Here is a 14,014-nt window from a genome sequence, read left to right as displayed (position 1 = left end):
CTGCAGGGTCACCCCTAAACCATGTCCCCAAGCACCAGGTCCACACTCTGCTTAAACAACACCTCCAGGGATGGTGACCTCACCACTGCCCTGGGCAGACCATTTCGATGTCTGAGAACCCTTTAAATGAAGTAAGATCTCCTAATATCCAACCTAAACCTCCCCAGGAGAGGCCAACATCTCCCCAGGGACCACATCCCAGCAGGCCTGGCACCCATCCTCGCTGGCACGAGGTTGTCCCATTCACTGCCAGGACCTCAGCTCAGCTGCCACACCACTTGGAGGCTGTTTCTCCCCCGGTGTCTGCTGGTGCTTGGGTTTTGCTGGAGATGCAGTTCTGCTTTTCAAGATCAGGACCATGCCCTGGGTTGACCTCCAGCATTTCACAGCCGTGTGGTTTGGATTAGCTGACTCATTGTTTATGGCTGGACTTCATGGCTCTTTGGTGGGGCCAAGACACAGAAAAGATCAGCTGTGCTGGGCACAGAGGGAGATTTCTCCATGAAGCATCATTTGTGGTGTGAGATAAGCAGCAGAACAGGATTTTCTTGGGACTCCTGGAGAAACCTGTGATTTTCTTCTCTGCTTCAAGTACCCCCAGGACCAAGGGGACAGACAGATGTTCAGCATCAGGAACTTTAGCTCCATCCTCCCAACTTTTGTTTTCTCTAACCCCTTGTCCAGACATGCTGGAGATGGAAGTCAGACATGGGCTGAATAGATGTGAAGAAATCAAGCAGGGAAAATCATACTGGGTGGATGAAGCTGAGACTGAAGAGCAGAGCCTCTCAGTACCAACATTGCCTCCTTCTTCTCATGGTTATCTCCTGAGGACCCCATCCTTTAATCAGACACCCCCTGAGCTCAGTGGTAGGGAATCTGGGGATGTCACCAACCACAGCAACCCAGAATTTCTCCTCTTGGAGTCCAAGCAAAGCTTCAAGCTGCACTTCTTGGTGGTGCCATCACCCCTAGACATGACCAGATGCAGGGGGACAAGTAGGACCATCCCTACCAGATCCAATGGGATGTGCCAGCTCCCCAGATCCATGCCCACAATGACAGATGCTCTCCTGCTGCAGTCACTCTCTGCAGCCAAGTAGGGTTTTGCTGAACCATTCCACCCTTTGTCTGCAACAAGGACATTTGAGGCTTGTTCCTCCTGGAGTTTACAACCTCAGCCACGGCTGAGGACCAGGCAAGAGGTCAGCCCCATGTCCAGCTGTCCACAGGATCTGTGGGCGTTTGGATTGCAGATTCCCAACCCCATCCCCACAAAAACTTTCAAGAGGGAGTTGCAACACAGAGTTGTTCCCAGTCATGTGCCTTCCTGCAAGTTATCTACGAGTCCTGCTCCGGAGCAGAGGGGTTGGCAGCACTCCCAGAGCCCTCAAGCTCCACACTGTTGCTCTATCACACTCCTGATGGAGCAGCAATGAGCTTTGCCTGCCCTGTGCCCCCACTGATGTTTGCCACCCCAGGGACAGACCTGTTCCTGTGCTAGGTGATGTTTCCTGCACACAGAGCTCCTTTGCTAGGATCATAGAATGATAGAATGGTTTGGGTTGGAAGGGACCATTAGAGCTCATCCAGTCCAACCCCGCTGCAGTCAGCTGGGACATCTTCAACTAGAGCAGATTGCTCAGAGCCCCAGACAACCTGACCTGGAATGGTTCCAGGTGTGGAGCATCTATCACCTCCCTGGGCAACCTGGGACAGGCTCTCACCACCCCCAGTGTAAAGAATTTCTTCCTTCTCTCCAGCCTGAATCTCCCTCTTTTTGTTTCAATCCATCACCTCTTGTGCTGTCACAACAGGACCTGATAAAAGCCTGACCCCAGCTTTCTTTAAGTACTGAAAGGCCACCAGAAAGTCTTCCTGGAGCCTTCTCTTCTCCAGCTTGAACAACCCCAAATCTCTGCCTGGCCTTCCAGCAGAAGGCTTCCAGCCCTCCCAGCATTGCTGTGGCCTCTGGCCCCGCTCCACCAGGTCCCTGTCTGTGCTGTGCTGAGGACTCCAGAGCTGCCCAGCACTGCAGGGGAGGTCTCAGCAGGCAGAGCAGAAGGGCAAAATCCCCTCCCTGCCCCTGCTGCCCACACTGCTGGACATCAATCCAGGACAGGCTGGGGCTGGACTGGCAGTGCTCAGTGCCAGCTGGTGTCCAGCTCTGCACCCCCAGTAGCCCTAAGTCCTTCTCCACAGGGCTGCTCTCCAGCCCTTCACACCCAGCTTGGATTAATGCTGGGAATGGCTCCAAGCCATTGGCAAGACCTTGCCCTTGGCCTTGTTGAACCTCAAGAGGTTCACACAGACCCACTTCTCCAGCCTGGCCAGGTCCCTCTGGATGGATCCCATCCCTCAGGTGTCTCAACTGCACCACTCAGCTTGGCATCCCCTCCCAGCTCACTGAGGGTGCACTCAAGCCCATTTTCTGTGGCACTGATGTAGACATTGAACAGCCCTGGAGCAAAACACAGAGGGGAAAGACTTTGGGGTCACCTTTCTATTCTTGACCCCTCTGCCACCACCCCAAGCTTCCCTAAGCCACCCCTCCCTCTCATCAGACAATAGCCCATTGAGTGCCCCAGCAGCTCATGCCAAGGGCGAGGGGCGTGCTGACTCCCCTCAACAGCTCCCTGCCCCGACCCACCCTTGGAAAGGCCTCAGACAATGCCCAGCCTGTCTCCACCAGCCCATGGTAGCACCAACACGACGTTGCTGGGGACCTGGTGAGCAGCAGCAGTACAAAAAGGGTCTTATGGTGGCAGGGCACAGGCGTTCCTTTCTCGGGGCCATGAATGTCATCGATTTTTCTCGCTGCAAACAAAATGCCCTTTAAAAAATCAAGGGAGAGGGTTGGACTGGTTGTTCCTTCAAGCTGAATCCCACTGGTCCCCCCTTGCCTGGCCTTTTCTGGAGGGTGTCCATGTGGATAACCCCAGCTCACACTGTTCCCTAGGAGTAGGGAATTAGCACACCACATCTCTAACGTGCAAGGCAGGAGCGAGAGCCCAGCTGGCATCCAGGCTGCTGCTGTCCTGTGCCAAAATCCCTCCTGCTCTTCAGCAGCAGCCCCAGTTGGGTTTTGTGTGAGATCTTCTCCCTGGAGAGCTGCTGGCACCAAATCTTCCCTCCTGCCAGGAACCATGGTAAAAATAAATGTGAGTTAGGAACCAGACCTTGTAAAAGACTGGGTGGAAGGCTGAGGAGAAATCCTGGGTCCAGGTCTGGGCTCCCCAGCTCAAAAGGGACAGGGAAGTACTGGAGAGAGTCCAATAAGGATGCTGAGGGCCCAGGAGCATCTCTGTGAGGAAGAAAGGCTGAGAGGTCTGGGGTTGTTTAGCCTGGAGAAGGGCAGCCCCAGAGGGGATCTGATCAGTGCCCATCAAGAATCAAAGAGTAGAGGTCATGAGGATGGGGCTGGGCTTCTACTCAGTGGTGCCCAGTGACAGGACAAGGGCCAGTGGGCACAAACTGGAACCCAGGAGGTTTCACTTGAATTTCAGGAGAAACTTCTTTGGTGTGAGGGTGCTGGAACCCTGGAGCAGGCTGCCCAGAAGGGTTGTGGAGCCTCCTTCTCTGGGGAGATTCCAAACCCACCTGGCTGCTTTAGCAGGGGGGGGGGGTGGACTGGATGATCTCCAGAGCTCTTTTCCAAACACCACCATTCTGGGATTCTGTGAGAGCTCAAATAACCACAAAAACCCTCCTGGCCATGAGACATGGGCAGAGGTCCTGAAGGACTGGCTCCTGCCAGGGTCTCCATCATCCAGCTCTTCCTTGGGGTCACACAGACTTTGTTCTGCTCAGTGCTGGGTTGTTGTTTGGTTATTTTTGTCCCAGTCTCTTTCCAAAACAAAGCATATAAAATCTTCAAGCTGTGTCCCCTCTCCCTGCCCTTTCTTCCCCCAGTAAATATTTTTAGCTCTGGCAAACACAAACCATTCAGCAGTCCAGAGTGAAACCAATGCTCTGGGGAGGTATCACTGTAAGGACAACCCATGGTCCTCTCTATCCAGAGATACAACCCAAAATTACAAGGATGAGGCCTTGAGCAACCTGGGCTGGTGGGAAGTGTCCCTGCCCATGGCAGGGAGGTTTGCACTGAATGATCTTTAAGGTCCCTTCCAACCCAAACCATTCTGTAAATCTATGAACCTATTTTAGTCCCTCTGGCTGGACCCCATGGGTTTGGGACCCACCAAATCCTTGACCCCATCCAGCCCCTTCTTCCCTCCTTCACAGGGAGCTAAGAGGAGGCAAAGCTCCCCAAAGCAGGTGTTAATTTAGGATTGTTTTAAAGGAAACCCAAGGGAAGGATCTTGGTGGGTTGCAGCTATCCCAGAATATCTCAGAGCTCATAAAATTCCCTTGCACACCTAATCCTCCTGAGCTTTTTCTGGATGCTGTGTTGGACACACAAGCTCTTGGGCCTCTAATGGTGTGCTGATGAGCTGCTGTCTTGCAGTTCAGATAGCAGAAAGGGAGAAAAGAGAAAGGATTTCTAAATTCTCCAGTTTGAACCCCCAGTGAAGATCTCCTTTGATTCAGCCTCACCCTTCTCCAGGAGCTTCTCTACTCTCCCCACTCAAGATACCACCACAGCACTTCTCTCCACTCTCCAATCCCACCTTTGATCCCAGAATTTCCCTAAAATTGATGGAAAACTCATGTTGACATCTGGGGAACTCTGAGCAACCACAGCATTTCTCTGAGCTTTTGCTGGAGGCCAGCACCATGGCTTTACACAAATTGCACAAGGGACAGCAAAGGAGATAAAGAATTTGCCCAGGAGGGTGGTTTGGAGCAGTCCAGAGGGAAACCTCATCCGGTTCCCAGGTCTCAGGGTTTGACCCATGTTGTGCAATGAGCAGGAGGGCTGGGATTGCTCTAATGAGTGCAACATGTCCCCAGGAAAGGGGACATCTAGGCAAGGCTGGAGAAGTCCAGCAGTGCCAGGAAAGGACACTGGGAAAGCCTTTAATGAGAGCAAAGATGAGACTGGCTTGGATGCAAGAGCCCCTTGAAGAGGTGAGAGGCTGAGGACATGGCTCTGGGGCCAGAAAATGGCTTTTTTTCTGGCTGATTTGCCCAACTCTGGTCTGTGGGACTTGGGGTGGCCTTGCAGAGCTGGACTCAGCAGGACAAGGTCTGACAGCACAGGCTGGGGAAGGGGCTCAGTGGCACAGCTTCAGTGGAGCCTGAGCAGAGCTGGGCTCCCATCCAAGGTTCAGGGCAAGGCACAACTCAGAATTTCCCAAGCTACCCAAGCCTCCTGGGTTTGCAGCTTTGCAGCCTCCTGGGATCAGATTCCCATGATGGATTCCCATCAGCAGAAGACAGAAAGCTGCCCAAAAGGCCCCAAATCCCATCTGCTGAGTGCTTCCTTCTCAGGCTATTAGTTGCATTTGGATTTCTGAAGGAAGCAGTGAACAAGGAGGAATTTCTCCTTACTTTGAGGCTCATGTTTCCTGCCTCCCTGGGAAACTTCTTTTCCTCCCATAGCAATGAAAGCCCAGGAGCATCCAGCCAGCTGGGATGGCAGCTCTTTCCACCTTCCTTCTGCCCCAAAAATCTTCTGCCTGGAAAACCACCCTGTTGCCATCAGGTGGAACCAGACCCTAATCTCTTCCTCCATTGGGCATTTATAAGATTCCTTGGGATGGGATTTGCACAGGTTAGGCACATTTTTTGAGCTCTCCTAATCTCCAAGTAGTGGCTTAAAGCTCTGAAGCATCTTAGTTTGTGGCTGCAGATCTAGAGGGTCTCTATTAACATTTCTTTCCCTCCTGTTCCCTCACTTTCAAATTTATAGGGGGCTAGTGCTGTCTGTGAGGATTTGTGGACACTGCTTTCCCAAGGATCCTGAGTGCCTTTAACCCATCCCAAATAGCTGAGCCCTTGAGCATCATTTCCCCTCTCCTCCACCTACCCAACCCTGAAACCTTTCACTTTTTACAAGGGATTGTATTGATGGGATGAGGGAGGATGGATTTAAGCTTGAGGAGGGCAGGTTTAGGCTGGAGATGAGGAAGAAATTCTTTCCAGTGAGGGTGGGGAGACACTGGAACAGGTTGCCCAGGGAGGTTGTGCATGTCCCCTCCCTGGAGGTGTTCAAGGCCAGGTTGGATGAGGCCTTGAGCAACCTGGGCTGGTGGGAGGTCTCCCAGCCCATGGCAGGGGGGTTTGGATGGTCTGTAAGGTTCCTTCCAACCCAAACCATGAATCTAGGATGAGATGGGACAGATCTCATTGCCAATTGGTGTAAATGGGGCTGACATCACCCAAGAGCAAAATGCCTCTGCTGTCTTTATCTTTACCATCCTCCTGCTTCATTCCTCTCTCCTCTCCCTGTTTCATTTACCTCCACCCCACACACTGCCAAAAGCAGCAGAGGGTTTGTTGTCCTTGAAACAAAGTGATGTGGGCCTTGGGCTGGGGTGGGGGAGATGTCAGATTGTCCTGAATCCTCACAAAACCCACACACATCCCTTTTCCTGTCAAACTGGCTTTAAACAAGCCTGATGTGAGTAAACATGGAAGAGCAGAGCCCAAAGGTTGTACAAACACTCCCAGCTAACCGGTTTATACTCTGCAGATGTTCGTGTTTAGCAGGAGGGGATGTGCCAAGAGGGTGAAGTGAAAAGTTCCCTTCCAGGAGGGGTGATGTGGCTGCTGGAATTGGCTCTTCTCATTGGGCAAAACCCATGTGGCAGCAGATGGAAGGATGAAGGACATATTGATGAAGTCTGGGGTGTCACCAAACCCCATCACACATTCCTGGTACCTCTTGTTTGGCCCCAGTACAGCCCAGGAAGGAATTGCAATCATTATGGGTTTGCCACGACAGGACCATGCAGGAGGAGAGGATGGATCCTGATCCATTAAAATTTGGGGATTTGGGCATTGGGAAGAAGTACCTGAGGGAGGCTACAAGAAAGCTGGGAAGGGAATTTTGCCAAGGGCTTGTAGTGACAGCATGAGGGGCAATGGATTGAAGCTTGAGGAGGCCAGATTTAGACTGGAGATTAGGAGAAAATTCTTGACAGTGAGGGTGGGGAGACACTGGAACAGGTTGACCAGGGAGGTTGTGGATGCTCCCTCCCTGGAGGTGTTCAAATCCAGGTTGGATGAGACCTTGAGCACCTGGGCTGGTGGGAGGTGTCCCTGCCCATGGCAGGGGGGGTTGGAACTGGATGATCTTTAAGGTCCCTTCCAAGCCAAACCATTCTGTGAATCTATAAAGATTAGGAAGTTCTTTCATGTGAGTTAGGTGGAACTCTGGAACAGTTTGCCCAAGGAGGTGGTGGAGACATTCAAGGTGAGGCTTGGTGAGGCTCTGAGCAACCTTTAAAGGTCCCTTCCAACCCAAACCATATTGTGATACTGTGTGCCAGGATGGATGTCACCTCAGCAGCGTGTGCTCCAAGGCTTTAGGAGGGTTTCTTGCTCAAGACCATTTGTTATCCATAGGAATCCAGCTGTAGGAAAGGAGCTATGATCCTGGAATAATGTTATCCTAGCAAATGGGTTTGTTCTGGCTGTTGGTTACCTTGAGGAACATTCCTTAGTGGAGGAAAGCAGAGCTCCCAGCACAGAGGGAAGTTTCTCATTATCAAATCCAAGGAGTTTGGAAAGAAGAGTTTAGGGGGAAAGGCACAAAAATCCACAGCTCCAGGAAAGGAAAACATGGGATCTCTCTTTGGTAGGATGTGAAAATGCTGTGGAAAATTACAGATGTGAGCTCAGGTAGCCCAAATTCCTGATGAGGGAGAGCAGATGTGAGATAGAAGCAGCTGCCAGCATTGCTTTAGCAGAGAAAACCTAAGAGAGAGTGGAGAAGGGAGGAGCCCCCACACCTGTGACAACACTTCTCCTCCTGTTCCCTCCTTTTGCCACATTCTTTCATTGTTTTTCACAACACTTTGAGCAAACCCCAAATATTTCTCCTCAGAGAAGCACAATATTGGCTCTCTGTGTACATAACACAGGGCAACAGCGTTTCCAGTGCAGACACAACCACCCCTGCAGCCTCAGCTGGAAGAGCTGGTGGAACTTCATAGCCTTTTGAGAGGATCCCATCACCTTGATAGATTTGGTGTTTTTTTTTTTTTTTTTCCATTTGGGAAAAAAATAAAAATCTGGAGTCCATCTCATGGGGACAGCCCCAGCTAGAGCACGGCTTGAGCGTTTGCAGCCCAGATTTGAGCAAGAGCTCAAGATTGCTTCTAGCTTCAGAGGTCATTTGGCATGAGAGCCACAGGAGGGGAGAGGAGGAGATGGAAATATAAAGGAAACCAATCTGAGGGGTGGAAGTCCATCCAGAGAAGACTTAGAGGTGCACTGGTTGGATATTGAGAACAATTTCTTCTCTGAAAGTGTTGTCAAGCCCTGGAGCAGGCTGCCCCAGGGTAGTGGTGGAGTCCCCAGCCCTGGAGGACATGTGGTGATGAGGGTCATGGTTTAGAGGTGACCTTAAACCTGGTGCCCTGGATGATCTTAAAGGTCTCTACCAAGCCAAATGACTCAATTCTATTCTACAGAGGAACATAAACAGCAGCACAGGGGATGCAGAACCAGAAGGTCCCTTCCCAAGGGATTTTCATCTTAATTCAAGCAAAGGCACTGAATTGTCTCACTGCTGCTGCATAAAGAATTCATCCCCCCCCAAAATTTGGACTCTCCACCCAGAATAAGGAGGATTTAAGGCCATTTCCTAGGCTTCTGGCACCAACAGCACAACCCCTGTCTGTCTGTCTGTCTGCCTGCCTGACCCACTGGGTTGGCTTAGATTTATCACCATTTTCATCCTCTACACTCCACACCACGAGGGGAACGTGCTTGGGTCTGTTATCTCCACCTCACCCCAGTGTTATCAGTTAGTAATTTTTTTGGGTTGATCTCTCTCCCTGTTTATTGTTTCATTCTCTCACTCCCCGAGGCTGCTGAAATGAGGCAGAAAATATAGGACAAATAATTATTATTTGCATGTTCTCCAGAACAAGCCAAGAAAGAGCCTCTGGGGAGAGGGTGGGTTTGGCCTCTGTTTGTTTCTTCAGAGGCAATATTAAAGAGGAAAAATGTCAGAAGGCAAGGGGAAGAGTTAACCCTTGCTGGAGAAATCTCTCTGCACTGTGGAGTGGGCTGAGAGCTGGCAGCAGTGGGGAGGAGATAAAGGAGGAATCAGGAATAGGTTCCCTGGTGCTTTGGGCTTCCCAGCAGCAGAAGCAATGCAAAAATCAAATGTGAGAGGAATCCCTGGCAGGAAAGAGGGAAAAGCCCTGCAGGCTGGTAGCCAGGGCAAAGCCAAGGGCAGGCTTGGTTTATTCCCATGTAAATTCCCTCCTCAAAAGAAACCCAAACCAAACCAACCACAAATCACACACAGCCCTGAAGGCATTTTGAGGAGCAAATCCCAGATCTGGTAACTGAATTCCAGGAGTGGAGGTGAAGGGCTCTTGAGTGGCTCAGCTCATCCTGGCTGCCTGGGATGCTCAGAATCACCCCAGTGGGCAAGAAGCCCCTGGATAGTCACCTGGGGTGGCCCAGGAGAAACCAGTGGTGGCCCAGGAGATACTATTTGGTGGCCCATGGCTTTGTGCCAACACACTGGGAGGGGGAAGGGAAGGGAAGGGAAGGGAAGGGAAGGGACGGGACGGGAAGGGAAGGGACGCGAAGGGAAGGGAAGGGAAGGGAAGGGAAGGGAAGGGAAGGGAAGGGAAGGGAAGGGAAGGGAAGGGAAGGGAAGGGAAGGGAAGGGAAGGGAATAATTTCTACTGGAGATGGACTCTGTTTTGAATAAAGAGCAGCCTAAATGCTTTAAAGTGTTGCACTTTACATTTTATCTAAGATGTCAGAACCTTGCTCTTGAGGAGATGGTTCTAAGGACTGGCAGGAGGATGCGTGTTGTCCCTTCTTGCCTCCCTTTCTCCTCCTCAAAACCGGGAAGAATGGATAAAAATAAAATATTAAATAAATAAATAAATAAATAAGCTGAAAAGGGATTGAGCCAAATATTTCCATTCCAAAAAGACACACATTTCAAAAGGGCCTTTTACAACCAAACCCCTCCCCCTGTGAACAACATAAAAGTGATTTTCTTTCCTCCCCATCACCTTTTGGCAGCCAGGTTTTACCTGCCCACACCACACCCCCCCGGGTGTAGCACAGCACAGAGGGGCTCCGTCTGCCCTGTGGTGCTCCAGGGATGTGGAGCAGCCAAAAAAAAAAAAAAACATCCCAGGTTTCAGGTGGGATAACAGCTGCTTTGCATTAGCATCTCCCTCTTGAGCTTTCCTTTGTTTTTCTTCTTGCTCCTTATTTCCTTTTCTCTCCACTCACTCCTTTTTCTCCTGCCTTTGGGAGAGGAATAGGAAAAAAACAAGGCAGCCCAGGTTCTCCCTGTCTTTCAGTGCCTGTTTGCCTCTGTGTTTGTTTTTCTGCCTAATATATCCTTGCCTGCAAAGTAAGTGCTGAAGCCAGGGGGTTAATGAGCAACCTGGGAAAACTCTAATCAAGGCCATACCCTGCCACAGCCATCCTGTGTGACCCCTAAAGCCAGATGTCACCTCCCCCAAAACGCTGGGGGTATCTAAAGGAGGATGAAGATGTGGCCTTTAGTGTCCCTTATTTCACTTAACAACTAGAGTGGGGTTTTTTTTCCCCACATGTTTGGAATTTTTACATTGCCAGATAGAGCAGGATGAAATAGGCTCAGTCTAGTCAGCATCTCCCTGCACCTTCTCATCCATCCCTTGTCCAGATGTCCTTCTCCTACCTCTCAGGGCTGTGTTTCTACAGCATATGGAGCTGCTTCTGGGCAACACATGTCAAGAAGAACACAGAAAGCCTTCATTATCTCTGTCATGATGATGTGGTCCTGATAGTGGCTGTGATTTTGGGGAACATCTGTTTCTGCTATCCCGAGCCTGGGTGCTTTGAAATCATCCTGACCAACACAGAGTTGCAGAAAAGGCTGAAACCAGAGGAGGAAAACCAATCTTGTTGTGTGACATGGGAAGGGAGATATTTAAGGAGATATTTAGGAAGATATTTAGGGAGATAATTAGGGAAATATTTAGGGAGATATTGAGGCAGTTTTCTCAGCTCTGTACTCCCCAAAGGCTTTGATTCAGCCTCGGTGCATGCGTGTGAAGCTGCTTTGCTTTATAGGCTGTACCGAGCGGGGAGGTGCTGAAGTGCCTGCTCAAAATTAAGAACATGCTTAAGGGCTGAGAAAAAAATGTGCAGTATTTAAGCTTGAACAGCAATGAAGGACCAAAACGTGGCCCTGAGTGCCTCAGTGGCTCAGGGACAGCACATTGCTTAGCCAGCTCTGGCTGTGCTTGATGCTGCAGCCACCTGAAAGTGTCTCAGAGGCTCTGCTGAATCCCCACAGTCTTTATTTTTTTAATTTAGAGGAAAAAAAAATAAAAGCAGCAGCTGTTGCTGCAAACAATTATCCTTACCCCTGGCTTACGTGTGGTGCTGCTCCTTCCATGACTCCAAAACATTTTTCCTTGAGGGCTTCTCTTTCCAGAGCTGTCAGTCCCACACCCCTCACCGACGTGAAGTTCATTTTCAGGCAGGAAATAAACCACACCAACCCAATGCTTTCAAAACTAACTGACCAAACCACATTAATAACCAACCTTTGGGGAGACCATCCACCCTCCCAGGCTTGCTTGGCTGAACTTGACACTAATTAGGCAAAATCCAAAGGCGGCACCTTCCCCAGGAGTCAGCTGGAAAGCTCTCCCCCCATGGCTGCAGTTTCCAAGGCTTTTACCTAGTTAAGAGTTATAATCTTTAACAGCTGCCTGATTTACTCAGATCATTCCCTCCTCCATGCTGACGTGGTCCTTGATGTGGCTCTCTCCTTCTACCATCACTCCTCTGAGGATTATGCATCTCCAAGAGCAAAAGGATGTGATGGAGACCTTCAGAAAGGTAAAATCCCTCTCCTGCTGCCGGTCAGTCAAGAGGTAGGAGTCCCCTTGCCAAGTTCACCTTGCCAGATTAGAGCTGGCTGGACAAATTTGGCACTGATTGCTTTGTATAATTAGGGAGAAAAAAAAAAATTAACAATGAAAACAAGCCTAAAGCCCAGCAGAAAAGCTTGTGGGAACGTGTCAGTTTGCTGGCTGGAGGAGGAGGACAAGGGGAAGTTTAGTCTGCTGCAAGGGTTGGCATCGCTGGGGGCTTGGCAATCCCTCCTCAGCTGTGGAAAAGCTGCCCAGCATTTCTGCAAGTGCCTGACCCAAGGCTGGGACCTGTGGCACGTCCTCAAAGCTGAAGGAGTTGAGGGGGTGGGGGTGGAAATGCTGTTTCTGCTTGGAGAGCTGGATTTTCCCTGCCAGATCCAGGGAGGACTGGCTATAGCCAGCACAGTCTGTCCTCTGCTATCGCAGCTGGCGGCACCGGGAGATGGGGAGAAGGGCCAGGATCTTCCATCCCTGCTCTGCTGCAGCATTCCCTTTTCCAGCCCTGACCTCAGGTGAACATCCCATTTTCCCCTCTGTGACACAAGACACTGCACTGCCCTTCCCACCCCCCCAGGAGAGCTTTTCTGTAGGACATGTGGTGTCAATTAGGTCCATTTGTTCGACCTACGTCTGGTTTAGCTTTTGTCTCCTGGCAAAACCCAATAATAATAATAACAAGATTAATAATAGCAGTAATAATAGCAACAATAATAGCAGCAAGGCAGCATCCCAGCCTCAGAGAGCAAATCCACATCCACTTTGAAGCCCTTGTTCTGATGGTTTCTCTCCCTGACATTACACTTCAGGTAACCTCCCTTTTTCCTTTCTTTTTTTTTTTTTTTTTTTCTCTTCAGGTTTTTTCTCAAGCTCCTCAGGTTTCAGCTCAGGACAACCAAAAGCAAGCAGATTTCCAGGCAGTCCCAGATGCAAGATCAGGTTTTAGTTTCATGAAGGCATTCAGGATACATTGCCCAAAGCATCTTCCATCCTCAGGCTCAGCCAGGAATGGAGTTTGGAGAGAAGCACTTGATTTGGCTGGATCACAGCAGGACCTTTGCTCTCAGCAAATCCTCCTGCACATTAAATCACTTGGAGAGTTTAGCACTTGCTAGAGGGGCTGCCACAAGGGCTTCACAGGCTGGAGATCTCCAGGTCCCAAGCACAAATTGAGGCTGGGCAAGGAATGGCTCAAAAGCAGTCTTGAAGGGAAGGCCTTGGGGCTGTCAGTTGGTGACCGACTCCCCAGGAGCCAGCAGTGGTCACTGGCAGCCCAAAGGCAGCTGTGTGCTGAGCTGCATCCAGAGCAGGGAGAGCAGCAGCACAGGGAGGGGATTCTGCCCCTCTGTTCTGCTCTGTTCTGCTCTTCTCTTCTCTGCTGAGACCCCACCTGCAGTATTGTCCAGTTCTGTTGCCGCCAGCATAAGAGGGACATGAAGCTGATGGAGCAGGTCCAGAAGAGGCCACAAAGATGATCAGAGGGCTGGAGAACCTCCCCTATAGGGACAGGCTGAGAATTGGGGCTGTCCAGCCTGGAGAAGAGAAGGCTCTGGGGTGACCCTGGAGCAGCCTTCCAGTACTTGAAGGGGGCTACAGGAGAGCTGGGGAGGGACTTTTGACAAGGGCTGGGAGTGACAGGATGAGGAACAGTGGCTTCGAGCTGGAAGAAGGGATGAGGGGAAAGCTTGCTGCCCTGGGTGGAAATCTCCCTTTCTACTCCTAATAAAGCAGTTTGCAGATGGAGCTTTCATAGAGTGGGATCTGTTTGGGCTGAGATTAGTCTTTCTCATGGGGAGAGGTGCAGGTGATTCATCCTTTATTTCCCTGTAGAAGCTGGCAAGGGTGAAGATGCTCACTTGGATCTTTCATGTCTGGGTTTTTACGGTCATGAAAAGCAAAGTGAGGATGGCCACGTTAAATTTGCCAAACCATTACAGCACAGCAAGGAAAAAAAAAAACAACAAAACAAAACAAAACCAACTTGCTGGGGGAAAATAAAATACCAGGCAATCTGGTGAGAGCTGGAGGGGCTG

The sequence above is a fragment of the Indicator indicator genome, chromosome 34 (assembly GCF_027791375.1).
Source record: "Indicator indicator isolate 239-I01 chromosome 34, UM_Iind_1.1, whole genome shotgun sequence".
NCBI lineage: Eukaryota > Metazoa > Chordata > Aves > Piciformes > Indicatoridae > Indicator > Indicator indicator.
The sequence above is the reverse complement of the archived record's forward strand: the minus strand, read 5'-3'. Positions refer to the sequence as shown.